This window comes from Vicugna pacos, chromosome 4, assembly GCF_048564905.1.
Source record: "Vicugna pacos chromosome 4, VicPac4, whole genome shotgun sequence".
In the NCBI taxonomy this organism is placed as follows: Eukaryota; Metazoa; Chordata; class Mammalia; order Artiodactyla; family Camelidae; genus Vicugna; species Vicugna pacos.
The window spans coordinates 36,535,537-36,555,496 of NC_132990.1; the positions used below are offsets into that span (position 1 = coordinate 36,535,537).

Genomic DNA, 19,960 nt, shown 5'->3' on the forward strand with positions numbered 1-19,960 from the left:
TGTATTCATTTTCGTATTCTTTTTCATTATAGGTTACAATAATATATAGAACTCTTGGTGACTAAAAATTGTAGTATTTCAGTGTAACATCAGTGTAGGAATATCTGTTCCACCAAAATGATACTCCTGGTGTCCAGATAGGATGTGCATGTTTTGTATGGGGAGAGGTGAACCTGACACTGCGTTGTGTACAGTGGACAGGGTCTGAGATCATCCAACATCTTTGTCTGCTAGCAAAGGACTGGCTCTAAGATGGGCCTGATGGTGTCCACTTCAATGGATTCTTGAAAGCATTAACTAATATAAAGGAGTGCTAGTAACAGGAACTACGTAAACGTGACTTCCTTTCACTTTTTTATCTGCAAAGCTTTTTGTAAGGTGCTGAGGACAAAAGGGTAACAGAGCGAGGGGGTGGGATGGGGAGGCAATAGTAAAACCAGATGAGCGGTCCTTGCCCTCAAGGAATTTATAATAGGGGAGCCAGGCAGACATGCTTAATTAGGGGAAAGATGATGCAGTTAAAAGAAGGGTGGCAAGGTGCTGAATGTGGTTTGAGTTAAAGCCTGCCTCAGGGTTCCAAATTAAGCCTCTGAGGTTGTAGTGTGTGATGGTGGTTCTCTCCAGATTTGAAGATGGGCTGGTGCATGGGGCTGCCGCAGCTATGAAATTATTCTGAGAGTCACGCTTTAAAGAAGAGGTAGTGCTGGAATTATGCTCTTTGCTTTTAAATATTGCCTGCTTTTCACTGTATTTCAGGAAGTATTTCAGAATCAGCAAATTGCAGTCCTTTTGATTAGAGGCATGAAAGGCTGGGAAGCGAGGGACATGACTTTCGGCTCCTTCTGCCCATCTTCATCTTCCAGGGGCTTCTGCTTTTCTACCCGAGTGCCCTGAGTGGGGTTTCTGTGACTAGTCCCAAGGTAGAAGCTCTTGAAGCCTTTGTGACACTGGAGCAAATAGTGAGGTAGAGGAGATAAGCATTTTATTTATACTTCTCTGATGGGACTGGTGTGTATTTTCAGTAATTTGCAGGCCTATCTTATCTTTCCTGCTGCACTGAAAGTTCCTTGAGGGCAGAAGGGTCTCTTGTTTATTTTTCAATAAATGAAACTTGTCCAAAGCAGTTCCCTTTATCTCAAAGTATTACTGACTGATTGAATTACATGGATCACTGTTACTTTATGGTGCTGTTCAAGATGTATCTGGAGCTCTGTATTCATCTGGTGTTTGGCTTATCTGGGATTCAAGGAAATTCATTCCTAACCGTTTCTAAGTTACACCCTGCTAGCATCTTCCCTTTTGACTACATGAGGATCAGCCACAATATGTTTTAGTCTTCATTCATATTTTTGGGGAGAAATTCAGAACTATGGCTACATACTGTTTGTGAAAAGGACATCACAAGAGGAGGCACTGGTCCCAAATCTGATAGCTAAACCAGACATGTGGGTCTGGTAACAGAAGCTAGTGGGGCCCAAAAGAGAAGTAATTAACACGTATAACAGATGGAGGAAGGGCAGTGTTTTTCCTAGGCAAGGCTTTATGGGAGCGCCCAGAGCTAGGTAGCAGCTGGCATGAGGGTGATGGCAAGAACCAGGCAGAGTAGAGAGATCTGCCTGTCCCTTAGGCAAAGCCTGGTCATCCTTGGTTGGGTGGAGTGGGCTTTATCTTTGATTGCTGGCACAGTGTACTGGCATCTTTTTAAAAGCTCATCATCTGGTGGTGCGTCTGGTGATGATGATGATGATGAAAAACTTGGAGCCTTATGCCAATTCTGATGCTTTACACCTTCTGAGGAGTTCAGCACCGTCTTCCTCCAGTAGAAACGACAGTGGTTTAATTTAGCCGTGGGCCACAGGGTGACTGAATACTCATATACTTGTGTAATTGAATTGGTGATAACTTATTTTTAGAACTCTCCTAAGAAGCTGATCATCCAGCCACAGAATTGCCAGTGGGAAATGAGAAGCAGATGGTGGAAGAGGACCTTGCTGTGTGTCCTCGTGCTCACGCGGCGTGTCGCTGGGCACTGGTTACTTACCTAGCATGGTGCCCTGTCTCTGCCTGGTTTCCTCAAAGCATGTGAGCCAGGCTGGCATTGCAGTGGGAGCTGGAGCAGGCTTGTATGTTTTGTTTTCCTCTGTTCATTCCGTGTCCATCAGTCCTCCTGACAGGTTCAAGTGTGAAGAAGGATGGCTAACCAGAGTGTTGCCCAAAGAATTTTGTTCTGGTGCTGTCTCCACTGAGTCCTTTTGCCTGTGTTGTATACAAACTCTACGTGACTTTTACGTTTTGGTGGCGGGGGTGGCGGGGTTGGCGGGGGCGCAGGACAGTTGAATAAAAATGTTCTTGGCCAACGTGGGGCCCACAGACCAAGCATTTTTAACCCGCCTTCTGAGGTCACTACGTATTGAAATACCTAGACTGCATTAAGTATCACTTAACTAGGCAGTATTTATTAGGAGGCAGTGGATTGCACCATGATGGTTAAGAGCTTGAATTTGAGTTCAAATTCTGTCCCTGCAACTTTCATGTGACCCTAGTAGTCACTCAACTCCTTTATTCCTCACTGTTCTCAGCTATAAAATGGGGGTAATTATGTGCCTACCGCATTGTTGGCAGATTAAGCACTTAGTGGCAAGCACTCAAATATTTGCTGATGCTTACTGGACAGTTTGGTCAGTGCACAGAGTGTATATGAAAAGTAGGTGAAGTTCTCTCAGGTGAGGAGCTTGCAGTGTAGTTGAGGAGATAACACTCAGAAGACATAACCAATGGGATTAAGAATGCAAAGTGAGCAAGATGGAGTTTAGGAGAGTTCAGAGAAGGGGAAGATCACTCCTGTGTGGGAGGCACACAGGGTTAATGAAGCTGGAAGAAACAAGAGAATAGGGAGATGGCCTGGATAGGAGGGAAGGACAGCAAGAACAAAGACTCAAAGATTCCCCTAGTGTATCTCCACCACTTGGTTAGGAGCTTAGCCAGTGAGGACTGGTGGTACCAGGCAGGTGAGTCCAGAATGTGCCTGAAGGACCAGATGGAGAAGGTCCGGCTCCCTTCCCCCATGCTTCTTTTCTTTAATGTGGAGATTGATACTTGCTCCCATGGCTTCCTGCCCAAATGGTCCTGAGATTCCCAGGGATGGAACTTTCTCTCCCATCCATGGAAGAGAAGAGGAGAAACATAATTGATAAAGAGGGAGGAACACGCTTACCTATAAATCTACAATCTGTTGGAGGAACCATTCTGCAGAGCATTTGGTGAAGTTAAAAGGGAAAAAAACAAAACATCAGTTTGATTGCCATGGGGACATTCTGCTAACCAGACAGATGGAGGCTAAGGCTGATGATACCTTGTTGACACAAACTGCAAAACTGGAGGATGCAGTAGGAGATGGCTTCTGCTGGCTGGGTAATTGGGCTAAAAAAAAAAATTAATTCCTTTTGACCTTTTTTGGATCACATCTCAGAATGAAACAAAGGAAGTTGTTATATTGGACTTAACCTCTAAAGAAGAATTACTTCATGAGGTAGAAGATGGAGGAGCCTTTGAAGACAGTGGTCATGATCTCCTGGACTTATTTTTAATGCATTTTTAATTTTAGAACATTCTTAGATTTAGAGAACTCTCAAGAATATAGTTTAGAGGATTCTCATGTACTTCACACCCAGTTTTCCCTGTGACTCTCTCACACTAGTATGGTATATTTGTCCCAATTCATGAACCAATATTGATACATTATAATTAACTAAAGTCCACACTTTATTCACACTTATTGTTTTTCCCTACTATTTTTTTGGTCATCTCATCTGGGCTGCTACGTTACGTCTTGTCTTGTCTCCCTAGGATCCTACTGGTTGTGAGTTTCTCAGATTTTCCTTGTTTTTGATGACCTTGACCATTTTGAGAATTACTGTCAGGTGGTTTATAGAATGTCCCTAGATTGAGGTTTGTCTGATGTTTTTCTCATGATGAGAGTGGGGTGATGGGTCTTGGGGAAATAAAGTGCCTTTCCCCTCATATCTAGGGGACATCCTAGTCAAACGATATCACTGTTGCTGTTGGTCTTAATTACCTGGCTGAAGTAGTGCTTGCCTGGCTTCCCCACAGTGACGTCACTCTTTTCTTTCCCCTCCATTTCCATACTGGACTCTTTGGAAGGAGGTCACTATGAGCAGCTCACACTTAAAGAGTAGAGAGTTGTGTTCCTCTTCTTTTAAGGAGGAGTCTCTAGAAAACCATGTGGAAATTTTCCACATAGGAGATTTGTCTCTTCTCTATTTGTTTATTTCTTCAACCTTCTATTTATATGGACTCATATTTGTTATACTTTGGGTTACAGTCCCATACTACTTTATTTTCTGACTCAGATGGTTCCAGCTTTGACTCCTTTTCCATTTCGTCTTGCAGTCAACCCCCGTGTCCCTTGATGCACCGCTGTACTCTCTGAACATTACAAGATGCTCCTGACTCATCTGATGTATTTCCTATCTTAGATCTCTGGGAATTTGTAAGCATGGAGAAAAAACTTGTCATAAGACATGTTGCCAGGGCTTTAGAAAAGCAAATTTTAAAACATTCAGTGGAAATACATTGGATCTCATGGCTTTAAGGGATATGTGACTCAGAGGAGATGAGAGTTTCTGAAAAATGAAATTCTGTTCACACAGTGATGAAACTTCATGAGAGATGGGGAGACAGCGTCTAAAGGCACTGATGTGGCTTCAGAGGACACTTTAGGATTAGTTCGGATTTTTAAAAGGCATGCACAGAAGACATGCGATTGAACTCAGAGTTTCTAAAAATAGCATCATCAAAAGTGACTTAGCTAGTTTGTTAAACCAATGTGATGACTGCACTAAATGAAGTTATTAGTGTGGGTTCCCCTTTCAACCAGCTCTATTAAAGTAGGAGCTCTTTTCATTTCTCTGAAGTCATCTCTAATCTTAATTCATTCACTCAACAAATATGTATTGACCGTCTACCACGTGAGCTTATCTAGGTCTGGGGACGCATCATTAACTGAAGCTGGCAAAGTCTGTGCCCTCGTGGAGTTTACACTCCAGGGCAGGGAGATGGGTAACAAGTAGGGGTTTTTTAATGACATGGTAATAGATGCTGTAGAGAAAAGTAAAGCAGGAATAGGGGACTGAGGAGTTGTGGGGCAGAGCGATGGGACTGTCATTTAATATAAGGTGGCCAAGGAAAGCCTCTTCATAAGGCAGTGACATTCAAGTAGAAAGTGGAAAGAAACAAGGCAATGAATCATCAAAATTCAAATGACATACTATAGACACTACACACTTAGACATGCACACACTGAAAAGGTTCAACCTAGCCAATGAAGAAATTAACAAACAACAGAACATAATTTTATAACAAACCATGGACACACATCTTTTAAGAGCTAAAAAGCAATGCTGCTGAGGTTGTAGGGAAACAGACACACTCAGATATTTACCAATGATGTAACTATGTGTTTGGAGAGCAAATATATAAGATTTTGTTGCCCTTTGTTCCAGGAAACCTATACCTGGATGTTTAGTACTTGGGGCAGCAGGAACAGTGAGTGCAAAAAGTACAAAGGAGTGTGCTTTGTATGTTCCGGTAATAGCAAGGTGGCGGGTAAGGCTGGAGTGGCGTCAGCAAGACCGAAAGTAGTAAACGCGAAGGCCAGAGAGATGGGGTGAGTGTGGGCAGACTGTGCCTGGCCGGGGAAGGGGGCGGTGTCTTGCACATTTTCGGGGATGCCAGTCACGTAAAGTGTGTGTGTGAGTGGCTCTCCCCAGAGCTCTGCACTGCTGAGGACCTGGGCTCTGTAGAGCTTTCTTGGGACTTGGGCTTTTTCTCTGAGGAGAAAGGAACTACTGGAGGGTTTTGAGAAAAGGAATGAGGGAATCTGGTTTCATATTTACAAAGGACCACTCTGACTGCTCAGGGTGCTAGGGACTCAAGGGCAGAAGCGGGGACACCAGTTAAGAGGTCTCTTCATCTGTTAGATTTTCCTCCTAATCTAGGAATCTTGATCTGTTTTTCTGTATATTTTACATAGTAGTAATTGTGTACAGGTTTTCCATCTATATATGTTACTTTCTCTTATTGCTGTGCAGTCCTCAGATTTCTCCTGCTGCTGTAAAATATTACCTCAAATTTAGTGGCCAGAAAAGACGCACATTTATTATCTTATCATTCTGGAGGTCAGAATTCCTAAAATTAAGGTGTTGGCAGGGTGGTGTTCCTTCTGGAAGCTCTAGGGGAGGCTCTGTTGCGTTACCTTTTCCAGCTTCTGGAGGTACCCGTACCCTTTGATTCATGGCCCCTTCATGTATCTTCAAAGCCAGTAGCGTAGCATCCGCACATCTCTCTTCCCCTGTTCTGCCCCTCTTCAGTCTCTGTCTCTCACCTCTGCTTCTGTCCTCACGTCTCCTTCTCTGACTCTGACCCTTGAGATTACTTTAAGCCCACCTGGATAATTGAGGATAACCTCCCATCTCAAAATCCTTAATTTAATCACATCTGGAACTTTCCTTTTACCATGTAAAGTAGCATATTCACAAGTTCTGGGAGCAGGACGTGCATGTCTTTGTTCTGGGTCGAGTGAGGGGTGGGTAGCAGGAAGGCATTATGCCGCCAACTACAGTTGGTATTTTGTGGTTCACTTAACCATTGCCATTGTTGGATTCTTAGACTATATCCAGTTTGGGCTATTATGAGATTCCTAAAGAGGTATTTGGATACTTGGACCTTCTTTCCTTTTGTAATCTGTCCCTTAAGATAAATGTGCAGGTGTAGGGTTTCTGGAGCAAAGGACATGAACATCTCATGATATATTTGCTTTCTAAATACATAGTTGCATTATTGGTAAATTTATGAGTATGTCCATTTCCCTACAACCTCATCAGCATTGCTTTTATCACTTAAAAGGTACATTTTCTTGGTTTACTGTAAAATAGCATTTTGTTGTTGTGTTCATTTCATTCCTTTACTGGCTCGGCTGAACATTTTTGGGGTGTGTGTATGTGTGTCTCAGTGTGTAGTATGTGTGGTATGTCACTTGTACTTTGAGAATAATGTTTTAGTTTGTTTTGCTTTTTAGTTGTGTATGGAGCTAGAAGAATAGAGACAGAGATGGACTTTAGTGAATAAGGCTGGTGTCAATATATGAAGTATACAGAACTATTTTGTTTTCACTTACCCATTAAAGAGAATGGTCTTCAAAATGAAAAAGAATTAAAAGGAATTTAGAAGACAGTGAAAGATCATCTGGGTAATTTGAATGAGTTCACATCTCTAGGGCATGCTAGATTATATCTCAGGGTGTTGAAAGACTTAGTAGATACCATCTCTCAAGTCCCTGCCAGTGATTGTTGAGTAAATCTTGGAGAGTGGGAGAAGTTCCGGAAGCCCCGAGACATGCAGATATTCTGTAGAGCTTTTGAAAAAGTTGAATTCTTAAAACTATCAAGGTAGAAATGCTCCCTTGAAAAAATTCTGAATTGTCATTGTATAAATGATTTATGAGCCTGTAGAAGGCATTGCATTGACCCCTAGGAACCAGCATAATTTTACTAACATGGAGTGACTTTTTTTTTTTATTAGATAAAGGTTTTAGATGGATAGAGGAAGAGAATGACATAGACATTGAAGCACTTGACAAAAATCTCACAATTCTCCTTAGGCGCATGATAGGGGAAAGTTGGAGGATGATGGAATAATTAAATTCACAGCGGACCCTGTTCATATGCCATAGCATAATTAACGGCTGAATGTCAGTTTGGAAAGAAGTTTCTACTGTCAGAACTATTTTTTCTTTGACCCCCAAAGTAAAAAAGATCCTTAAAACTTGGATAGAAATCTGTTAAAAGTCATATGTTTTATGGGATTGATGATACAAAGTTCAGTGGGTTAGCTAAACCCAGAGAATAAGGCGTCACACTATGAAATCGGTATCCACCAACTATGAAGATGGGCCAAGCCCAACTAGATAGATTTATTAGAAATGATGAGAATTTTTTAAAAACTGAGGTTTTTAGAACTGAAACTGCAGTTCACTTTCTTCTTTGTTTGGCTTTCCTGAATATCCCCCCAATTTAAGATGAAAGCAGTAGTACTTGCATGGTGAAAATGATTATTTCATGTTTAGTTCATGTTTGGTGGGAGAATGCTGGGTCCACCTATACATGGTTGATATGAGAACAAAGTATAAAAAATTGCTGGAATGAGAAGGAAGGACCTGGGTGCTAACCCTGGCCCTGCCATCAACTTGTTGTCAGCTTGGGCAAGCAGTTGGCATCACCTTTCTGGGTCCTAGTTTTCTTATCTGAAGGTTGGGGATGGCAAGGGGTGGGGGAAGCTAATCATTTTGCCCCATTCCCGCCCTCATGTTGTATCAGAATGTTACGAGTTCATCCTCAGGTTCCTTGGTAAATTTGGCCAAATTTCTAGACTAAATGGCACCTTCCAGATTTTTCTGGATTAAACAGATCTTATCAGGCCCTCTCTGAAATGGGCTCCATTTTCTTTTAATCTGCAAGTTCCTTCAGGTCTCCCTCCTTCGGGACTCTGTTAGCCCATCCTTATTTTCAACCCTTCTTTCCCAGGGTAATGAAGCGCTGTCCTTAGGAGACCTACGTCTTTTTTTGTTTAGGCCACAGGCCCAACCCTTGGGATTTCTGGATGAGACTGGAGCCCCTTCTTCACCAGCCCAAAAAGTTCCCCATGGCTTTACCCAGGCGACCCTTGCCTTCAGCATCTTCATCCTCCATCAGCTTACCCTGAACCATCCTGGCGGCCATTAACCCCTGATCCTTGCCTCTTCTGCTAGGTTTCTCCCCAGCACCACTATTTTGACTTAGTTGTAACCATAATGAATGTTTAATTTTGAATATTTAAACTTTGTTTTTCCTAATGTATATCTTCCATGTTACAGTTTCTAAAGGGGTTGAAAATATTTCATGTGATTTAATTGACTCTTGTCTAGTCTAATTTCCCCCTCTGGTTAGTCATCAGCATGATCTAGTGTTTTTTTTTTTTATTTTTGCTCTTCTAGAACACATTGTGTCATGCATCTTCATACAATCTAGCCTTTTGCTTCTTTTGCCTTATCTATGTGGATTAAATTCTTAAGAGTTGAGACTCTGAGAGATACCTTGGTATGGTCCTTGTTCCATTTTAGATGTTTTTATTTTGACTGACAAAATAAAGCAGAGAGATCTTTGGCACATTACCTTCTTTCCTTAAATCTTTAAAATATTTAAGGCTTCAGCATTTATAGTTAAACATACAAATTTCAGTTTCCTTTGAGGGCTTCCCTCTATATCGAAATAATTTTCATGGGAGGAATATTTTGCCTCAGGTTGCAGGATTTTTCAGCCTGCTCTTAACAAAATTCTTAGACTTCTTCTACCATAAATTCTTCCAGAGTCAGCATTTTCGTAGCCTACGTTCGATACTTCCTGCTTTGCTGTGCCTCTGCGTGGTCTAAGCTTTACGTTATTTCGAGTGACATGCACAGCTAATAACTTCATGTTCTAAGTCTAAGTTAATTACTGCTTAACCCAGGCAACTGATGTATTGTTTAGACTCCTGCGTGCTCTCTGCCCACCGTAAGTCTATCTTGGGGTCACATACTATGTTTCTGGTTAGCACAGTGGGTAGGAAACCTACCTGTTGTGCCTTTGACCAGGGTTAAATTCTCTTTGCCTATCTGAAAATCGGTTCTTTGACTTGCCACCTGTGGCCAGTCCTCTGGTACTGTCCTTGGAAGCCACCTTCCCACCCCTTGCCTAAAAAGCTTTCCCAGCCCAACCAGCTCAAGATAAGCAGAGCAAAATGGGAGGCCACTTCCGTGTGGCCCAGGGCTGCTCTATACCCTGTGTTTGCCCAAATGTCTGAATTTCCTCCATTAGGAAATAAAAGATCTTGGAAACGGGATCTTTTTGTCAGATTTAGATGGTGCTCTGTTCCTAATAACAATAAAATATTGTTAAAAATAATAAAATATTCATGTTTATAAATAGGAAGTACTTAAAACCTTTAGGATAAGAGTGCTTCTAAAGAAGGTTTTCAGTCTGTCTGCTTTCTCCATGTGTTTTGGGGCTGCATAAATGTTAAGTAGTTCTAATACAGCATGAGAGGATGGAATGGAAGTTAAGTGACTGTTACATGTGTCGTTAGCAACAGTCGGAGACAGAAAATAAGCCATTTCTCTTCCCTTGTCACAAGAGATGTCTAGGCTAAGGACAGAGGTGCCTTCTGATACACTTCTGTCTTGAAGGTCTCGAAGGTGGGCTTCTCTGCAGTGCAGGAGTAAAGATGTTGAAACCAGGACTCTGGGTCGGTAGATGGCTCTGATGAAGTCAGCAGAGCTCCTTTAGCAACCAAGTTGTTTGCATGTCATAAAACTATGACATGACTCTCAGCAAATATTTATTTAGTGAGAAGTGTAGGTGTGCACAGTTAGACTTGCTCCTTCCTTATGGAGTATTTCCTTCTGAAGTTCATTACTCCCTGACTGTAGGGCACTGTGATATCATGGGAGTGGTACAGACCATAAATGTCACAAGGTCTGAGTTCAAGCCACAGTTTGGCTAGTTCTCCACTAGTTATAAGACATTAAGCTCATAAGACACCTGAGGGGCTAGAGGTGTTTTCCCTATAAAATTAAGAGGGGTTGGAGGCAGTGTTGGATTAGGTCATTTCTAAGGATCCTTTTAGCTTTAACATCTCTAATTAGTGCTTCTAAATGCCACTTTACCCCTTTAAATATAATTGCTCATTTAACCAAACTTGGGAAGCACCAAAAATTATAAATAAATATACACACACAGACATACATACATAAACACACCCTGTATTTCCATAACACAGACAAAATCATGTTTTGGAGTCTTTTCATCCCATCTTTTTTCTAAAAAGTTATGTAAGAATGTGGGAAACATCGTGTGTACATGTATTCAAAGTTGAATTCATACTGTATATATCGTTACATAAAATTACTTGTTTCATTTAACATTATGTCTTGAGTGTTATCCCACATCATCTGAGTAGTGCTTAGAACGTTTATGGAAAACCAGATTCCCTTGGTCATTTCTGCAGTTTCTTCTGAATTTTCCATCTTGGAGACAACATTATAGGCACTTGCCAAGCTAAATACATTTACCTGGTGAACATCCTGTAAGTACAAAACAGCCAGCTTCTGCCATTTCAAAGACAAGCAGGACAGAATACCACTCTGTGGCTTTTGGCTGCCCACTGCATGGGGTCAGCGTGGGTCAAGCCAGGGGTCAGACTGAGGTTGACAGATTAATCCTTAAAAAATGGCATCTGCATATGATCCATCGGAGTCTCAAATGACCTCTGCCGATAGTCTTGATTTGGGCACAACCAGCTTTTGCTGAGCAAAGAGACGAAGGAGGGGAACTTGTTAACCAAGGCCTTCCTCCCTGTGCCCTGCTCCACACCCATATTTTGAACACCCTTCCCCCCTCCCTCCCCCCAGTTATCTCTCTCTCCTTCCGGGGCCTGCTGCATTTTGTTCATGCTGCAGATAAAGTTCCCATCACATATTAACAGGAAGTTTTTTGTGGCAGGTGTTGGGTATGAGGAGGGGCGGGATAGATAAGAAATAAGAAACTGTCTCCCCATTTTCTACATCAAGGAATTTCTGAGTGGGAAGATAATCTTAACTAAGGTTAGAAGAACATGTGAAGATGAACTATGGCTCAACATTTCAGAATAATTTTCTACTATTTTCTATTGCTTGCGTTCCTGTCTTGCGTGCAGTGTTTTAACTCCATTATAAGGTCATACTGGTTATGATGGGCTTACCTGAAACTTAAACACCAGGGAGCCTACATTAGGAAATATTCCATTAAGTGGGAAGTTGTACTGCATCTCTGGATGAGCTTTGAGGCCCCTTCTAATTCTAAAATTCTGTGATAGCATTGTTCCTACGGGAAAATGCATTCCAAGTTCCAAACAGCAGAATCTTGGATCTCAACTCCTTTAAGAGTTGTGGGCCACCCATATATAAAATCATCTTTAAATATGCAGGTAGGTGTCTGTGATTCTCTTTATGTGTAGATAATGGTAACAAAACTACTGCTTGAGCCCATATTATGTGTCAGGTACTGTAACGAGAGCCCCCATACATTCCCACCTTCTCCCCACAGCAGCTCTTCGAGATAGGCATGACGGTCTCCATTTCACAGATGAGGAAGCTGAGGCCCAGCAGAGCCAAGACGTGACTGGCTGCAGACCTAACTCCAGATCCTGTGACCTTCTTCTTTGGTGCCTGACACCGCCCAACTATATGCTAGCGAACCTGTCCTCTTTCTGCTTCGCCCCCAAAGATCCCTCTGCAAAGAGGTGAAAGTCGATTCTTTTCAACGTATCTGTTTTAAAGCAGTGTTATTCCCTCTGAGAGACCTGAAATTTGGATCCCTTAGATGGAGTCACATACCACGATGCATTGTGACTGTTTCTCTGTGGGGGTGAATGGGCAGTCGACCTGGTCTCAGGGGCCTAGAGAAAGAGTAGCCTTAGAAAAATCTTGTATACAAAATAACATGAAAGTATCCAGTTAGAAGATTCACATGCGCATAGTAAAATTGTCAGTGGAGAATAGAATGGAATAGTCAACAATGGTGGATAGCAGGTCGCCTCCCTCTTTAAAAACATTCCTTTACAGTATCTTCATAAATCTAGTTTACAGTGTAAGCCAGGATATTCATTTGTTTGTTCATTCCCGTATCAGCCCACAGGAATTTATTGAACCTTCTTATGTCCCAATTTCCATGCTAGACCCCGAGGGACACAAAAGCAGATGAGACAGTCTCTGCCTTTACAGAGCTCAAAACTTAGTAGACGGCAGGCTCAGAAACATCTTTTAAAATTGTCTTGATTTTAAACAAATGCTCTTCAAGGTAGGACATATATATCACGTATAGCATGTATTTGGTAGAAATGTTTCTAGTAACATAAAGACTCGGCCAGTGTGTGTTGATTTGCTAAAACCTACTCAATATATGATGCTGAAACTGTTGACTTTGCACATTTGCTGGACCAAAGTGCTGGTTTATTGAAGATGAGGTCTGTTTCATATTTTACTACTCTGCGTTCTCAGATAAGCTTCTCATGGACCCGTAAGACAAAGGGAGAATGAATGGAAGGAGGTAGAGAGGCCGCCATCTTGGGACTGATATCCTTGGGCTTACTGTTAGATCTGGGCTTCTCAGCTGGATCTCAGTGGAAGGAATCCTATAAGGGTGACATCTAAGGAGAACACTTGTGAGGCTCAAAGTTGGGAACTCAGAGCCTATTTCATGTGGATCAGAGGTGAGCATGGTGGTGGCTCCTGGTGGCAGGGATCCCCTCCTGAACCGTGTGTGTTTCTGGAAGAGGAGGAGACAGTATGGGGCGAGACCTCTGCTGTGGGCAGCAGGTCAGTAGCATCAGTTGCTACAGCTGCTGAAGACTCTGCATGGTCCTGCCAAGGTTGGAGGGTGTTACCGGGGGAACTCAGTAACGGCGGGGATCTTCGTGCTCAAGCTGGGGCACAGCAGAACTCCTTTCTGGAAAGTCCATTTTCCATGAGATGTGCTGCAATAAAGCAGTTTCATGTGTAATGTGCCTCCAACAAGTAGATTTCATGAGAGACCGTCAAAAAACAAGTTTATCTAGTCTCCCACTCTCCCATTAAAATTTATTCAGGGGAAAGCATTTCCCCTGTTTCTGGATGAAAACATATCCCATGACTATTCTGATTCCTCTTACATAATAAAAAGTCCCAGTTTAATGTGCCAAATACTGAAAATGCCTAGTATCAGGCAATACTCAAAGCTTCCAGCTTCCAACTTCGTTCCTACTTACAACTGCTCCCCTTCCTCCAGTGGGGGCCTGTTGCTGGGAGAAGGGGCTGTGGTGGGACCCTTTTCCTCTTGCTTACTCAGTAGCTATCACTTCCAGCTTGGGGAGAGGTGGGGAGGACAGGAAGGGGAGCTAGAAAATTTTGATTGGCAGGCAGTGTCACAGGAAAGCTGTCTTTGTGTTGTGTTTAGAATCGATTCTTTCTCTGGTGGAACCCTTTTGTGGCTTCTTCAGAGATACCTCCCTACCTTGTTTCTGGGGACCTCTTACCTTCAGGTTCCTTGGTGTGACTGTTGTACTGTGTCCTTTCACAGTCTCTAGAAAGCCCCCTGGTTCGTGTGGACTCCCGTCTTCTGGTTCCATTGCTGTGTAAGAGGTGGCTCTTGTTGGGCGGAGCCTGATACAGCCCCTCATGTGTGCTCATGGCATGGGCCATGTCTGGTCCTTGGGCAAGACTCACACATCTTTCCCCACAAACTTGAGGATTGCAGGCTGATCCCAGTGCACCTGCTACTTCCTTTGGCTTGTCCATCAGTATCTGGCCGGCCTACTTCTAGTCCTTTAGGTTTCTTAGGCAGAAGTCACCAATGAAGTCACCGTGTCTTCATGTTGCAGGAATCTCCTGCTCTCTGGCTCGTCCTGTTGAGGTCCCTCACTAGGCTAGTGGGGGGAGGGCCGCTAATCCGATCTCTTCCAAAACCCATGACACTACGAGCGGAACTGTACCCTGCTTACTTTTGTATCCTGTCCTTTTAGCCACCAGTTTAGCCACACTTTAGCCACCAGCCTGACCAGTTTGCACCTTCACTGTGGGCGAGGAGCTCAAGATCAGTGAACAGGGTTTGGGGTTATTGTCCCCTGAAGAACTACATCTCGGCCTGGCACTTCACTTTGGAATCTGAGATCTTGTGTGTCATAATGATTGACTGGTCCATTTTGACATCCTCTAATACTCTTTCAGGAGGCAGTGCTTCCCGTACCCACCCCTTTGCCCTAATCTCTTCCTTTCCTGACCTTCCTCCTCCAGGGCCTGGGCTCATGCTATATCTCCGACCCCACTGTGAGATGTTCCCTCCCTGTTCCCCGTCCCTTCTTTGTATTGCTGGCTTCTTCTGAGCCTTCAGGATTCTTAAATGTTGCTGCCCCAGAATAGGTTTCCTTCCCCGCCTCCAACCCAAGTAGCTATTCCCTCCCCCTAATTTACTATCCCTGCATTCTCCTTATTTCTTTCACAACACACATTTATAGTCTCTTTCTCACCCATCAGATTGTAAACCCCATGAAGGAAAAGTCAGTTTTATTCAGTAATACATGCCTAATTGATCCTTATGAAATATTTGTTGAATAAATGAATGAAGGCAGGAATAAAAGTCAACTTTAAGCCATCATTTCCCAAATGTATCTCTTCTTTCATGTTAATGCTTAAAATCTGGGGTCTTGGTTGCTTGTATGTACAGGTGGAGTTTAGGAAGTGCTGACAGTAGGCTGAACTTTGTGTACTTTTCTATTCACTATTGTCCCCCTTTCCCCTCACTCTCACTTTCATGCTCACACTCTCTTTTTTAACTCAATGTGTAATAGCTTTTTTTAAATAGTCAGTTTACAAAGTTGTCAGTTTCTGGTGTAAAGCATAATGTTTCAGTCATACATATACTTACTTATGTTCTTTTTCATGTTCTTTTTCATTATAGGTTACTACAAGATATTGAATATAGTGCCTGTGCTGTACAGCATAAACTTGTTGTTTATCTATTTTATGTACAGTAGTTAGTATCTGCAAATCCCAAACTCCCAATTTATCCCTTCCCACCCCCATTCCCCCCTGGTAACCATAAGTTTATTTTCTATGTCTGTGAGTCTGTTCTGTTTTGTAAATAAGTTCATTTGTGTCTCTTTTTTTTTTTAAGGTTCCACATATAAGTGATAGCATATGGTATTTTTCTCCTTCTGACTTAGTTCGTTTAGAATGACGATCTCCAGGTCCATCCATGTTGCTGCAAATGGCATTATTTTATTCTTTGTTTATGGCTGAATACTATTGCATTGTATAAATATACCACAGCTTCTTCATCCAGTCATCTGTCAATGGACATTTAGGTTGTTTCCATGTTTTGGCTATTGTAAATAGTGCTGCTATGAACATTGGGGTGCATGTATCTTTCTGAATTAAAGTTCCCTCCAGATGTATGTCCAGGAGTAGGATTGCTAGATCACGTGGTAAGTCTATTTTTAATTTTTTAAGGAAACTCCATACTCTTTTCCATAATGGCTGCACCAGCTACATTCCCACCAGCAGTGTGGGATGATTCCCTTTTCTCCACAGCCTCTCCAGCATTTATTGTTTGTGAACTTTTGAATGATGACCATTCTGACTGGTGTGAGGTGATACCTCACTGTAGTTTTGATTTGCATTTCTCTGATAATTAATGATATTGTACATTTTTTCATGTGCCTATTGGCTATTTGTATGTATCCATTGGCGAATTACTTGTTGGGGTCTTCTGTCCATTTTGGGATTGGGTTGTTTATTTTCTTATTATTAAGTTGTATGAGCTGTTTATATATTCTGGAAATTAAGCCCTTGTCAGTCGCATCATTTGCAAATATTTTCTCCCATTCCAGAAGTTGTTGTTTTGTTTTGTTTATGGTCTCCTTTGCTGTGCAAAAGAATATAAGTTTAATTAGGTCCCATTTGTTTATTTTTGCTTTTATTTCTATTGCCTGGGTGGACTGCCCTAGGAGAACATTGCTAAGATTTATGTCAGAGAAAGTTTTGCCTGTGTTTCCTTCTAAGGGGTTTATAGTGTCTTGTCTTATGCATGCTTAGTCTCTCCTAACAAGAACTTTGAGGCAGGCAGGGCCAGGCAGGGCTACTGCCCCATTTCACAGATAACCACATCAAGGAAGAGAAGCTAGGTGTGAGGTCATGAAATGGGTTGGTGGCCAGCATGGTCCAGAGATCAGCACTCTCAGCTCTTTCCTGGGCTTGTCCATGTCATCACAGCTGTCCTCTGGCCTCACAGCAAGGCTGTGGCCTGGCTCACCACTTCCAAATTGCTCAAAAGCAACAGGACCCAAGACCCGATTTGGAATGGAAAGACTAGTTCCCAGCCCAGAATCTCTCCTGCCTGGTGTAGTGCAAGAGAATCCCTCTCTAAGAGTCAGCCCTGTGAATGTGGTGCGTTTATAGGTGGCCGGTCCCCTCCCTGCCTTCAGCCCACATCTGGGGGCTCCTGGGTGGTGGGATCTGCCTCCTGGGGGAGCAGTAGCTGCTAGATTCTAATGAAGGAAGATGCTGGGCTTGAACTAGGCTTGGGGATCGCCTTTACTTTCATTCTTTCCCCGGCTGATCAACAACCCTCCCACCACCTGCGACCGGCCTCAGTCAGAGAACTTTACATTCTTTTTTTGACAAGTTTTACTGGTGGAGGGCCCCTGGGGCAGTCCAGACTCCCTGAGGCCACAACCCTGAGGTACTCACTTCAGAAAGAGGGACTCTTATCTCAGGCGTGCACATTCTTCTGGTCTGTTCTGTCTGGTTATTATCAAATCGAAACTGCAGCTGTTGACGTTTGTTGCTTAATTACTGTCTGTTGATTGTACAGTAATTGACCACCCATATCTTTGGTGAGTTATTACTGCTGTGTCGTTTTAAAGTGTGAACTGCCACATGGCAGTGTTTTACCTTCTGCTGTCCTTTTGATGATTATCATTATTTACACTAATAATAATCCCTTACATTTGCAAGGTGCTTCAGGGTTGGCAGAGCACTTTCATTTTATTATCTCATCAGGTTTTTTTTTTTTAATAGGAAAAGCCAAATAGGCAACTTATTTTAGGAGAGTGGGAGGTTAAGTTTTTATCCTTGATGTTACTTGATTATAAATTTTGGCCAAATGTAACTCTTTTTTACAACAAGTATTTCTTATATTATTTGTAAATATTAAAAAGTGAATTTAAAATCTTTATGATTTCCTGTTCCTTAAGACTTCTTATGAAAGTCCAAAAAGTAGTGTAGTAGATGACAGATGCTGTCCAAGGTCATGGAAAATGGATCATGATTTCTTGGCTAGGTGCCACCATTCTAGGAATTGAACCAGAATATGATTTAACACTATATTCTAAAGAAATGGGCTGTCTATCCTAGGGTTTGGGCCTCTGTATGTGGCATAAAATTAACCATATTAAAGTGAAAAACAGAGGCAACCACCACCTCCATCTAAGTCTAAAACATGTTCATCACTTTAAAATAAAACCTCATACTGCTAAGCAGTCACTTCTCATTCTCCACTCGCTGTAGCCCTAGGCAACCAGGAATCTCCTCTCTGTTTCTATGGACTTAACTCTTCTGGAAAGCTTGTATAAATGGAATCATACAATGTGTGTCCCATTGTATCTGGCTTCTTTCTCTTAACATGTTTTTAAGGTTCATCCATGTTGTAACATGAATACATACTTCACTCCTTTTTATGGCTGCATACCAAATATTTTTAATATCAAAAAAATTTCTGATGTTATGAAAACTCCAGCATCTACACCCAACATAGACCCACCATATCCTTCCTTCCATTGGCAGTCACTTTGTCTTACAATAAGCGTGGGGTTTTAGTCCATAAACAAGTACAAATTTTGAAGGAGCATGTGCAGTTAAAGCTGTAATTTGTTGCATATTACTTAAGACTCGAGAAGAAAGCTGTAGGCTGTTCGATGCAAGGATTACAGGTCGTTCTTTATATGCGATACCTCCCAAGGGGCAAGAAATGATCACTAAATTATGTAAAAAAATAATGAAGTAACACAAATATTCTTGAGACCCTCACACCATGGAAGTTTGTGCTTTCATAATTTTGATTGGCGGTGCTTGGAACACTTTTGGATTTTTAGTCTCTTGCATTAGTCCCCACTCGGAGGTTGGAACCTGTTAGTTTAAGATCTTTTCTTCAGCCTTCATCAGTGTTGTGGTAGAGAGAAAAGAGAATGAGCCTCAGAGCTGGTCAGAGATGGGTTCAAATCCCACCTCCACTGCTTGTTAGCCATGTGTCCTTGGGCACATGCCTTAAAATTCCTTCAGGGGTAACATGGGTGTGTAATACCTCCTTGTGGTAGCTGGAAAGTGGCCCTTCAAAGGCATCTGTGCCTTAATCCCTGTAACCTATAGCTGTTACTTTATTTGGAAAAAGGAGTCTTTGCATATGTGATTAAATTAAGGATTTAGAGATAAGGAAATTATCCTGAATTAGCTAAATGGGCCTGAATCTCATCACAGTAGCCTAATAAGCGAGAGGCTGGGGGTTACACATAGAGACACAGAGAGAAGAAGGTGATGTGAGGATGGGGGCAGGGACTGAAATGATGTGGCCACCAGCCAAGGAGTGCTGGCAGCAAGCAGGAGCTGAGAGAGGCAAGGGCCAGACTCTCCCCTAGAGCCTCCAGATGGAATACGGCCCTGCCAACACCTTGACTTCAACCCAGTAATACTGGTTTTGGACTTCTGGGTCCCAGAACTGTGAAGGAAGACATTTCTGTAGTTTGAAGCCATCAAGTTTGTTGTCATTTGTTACAACATTCTCAGAAAACAAATACACTTTTTTTTTTAGTATACTGACTGCCTATTACTGGCATGTTATTTAGTTTTCTGCCTTGAGTCCTTGTGTCCCTGGTGGTGTTTCCCAGACTTTGAGATCAGTGATTAAGTTTCTAAGCTCTGAATAGATAAGGACCTATTGTATAGCACAGGGAACTATATTCAATTTCTTATACTAACATATAATGGAAAAGAATCTGAAAACATACATATATATATATGTTTGTATATGAATAACTGAATTACTTTGTTGTACACCTGAAACTAACATTGTAAATCAACTATACTTCAGTAAAAAACAAGATTTGAAAAAGACAGCTTCAGCTCTAGAGCAAGATTGCTCACCCTTGGCCCGTTGATGTTTTGGGCCAGGTAATTCTTGGTTGTGGGACTGTCCGCTGCATTGCAGGAGGTTTTGCAGCATTCCTGCCCGCTAGGAGCCAGTAGCCCCTTCCCTCCAGTTGTGAAAACAAAAAACAACTCCAGACATTGCCAGATAGCACCTGG

At 42.2% G+C, this 19,960-nt stretch overlaps 1 protein-coding gene and 1 long non-coding RNA gene across 6 annotated transcripts in view; one reads left to right on the forward strand and one right to left on the reverse strand.

The window, feature by feature from the left end:
• Positions 1-19,960, forward strand: part of PIP5K1B (phosphatidylinositol-4-phosphate 5-kinase type 1 beta) — a 404,141-nt gene that overhangs the window by 144,189 nt on the left and 239,992 nt on the right. The window contains exon 1 of one of the 5 annotated variants that reach the window (XM_072959565.1): positions 12,008-12,054. The exons of the other annotated variants lie outside the window; for them this stretch is intronic. The gene's annotated coding sequence lies outside the window, so the exon portion shown is untranslated. Of the gene's footprint in view, positions 1-12,007; positions 12,055-19,960 lie in introns of those variants that run through there. 5 annotated transcript variants of the gene reach the window in all.
• LOC140695846 (uncharacterized) lies at positions 10,837-11,918 on the reverse strand. The gene is made up of 2 exons (XR_012071676.1): positions 11,830-11,918; positions 10,837-11,395 (listed from the first exon to the last, which is right to left on the reverse strand). It is a non-coding gene; the product is annotated as an uncharacterized lncRNA (long non-coding RNA).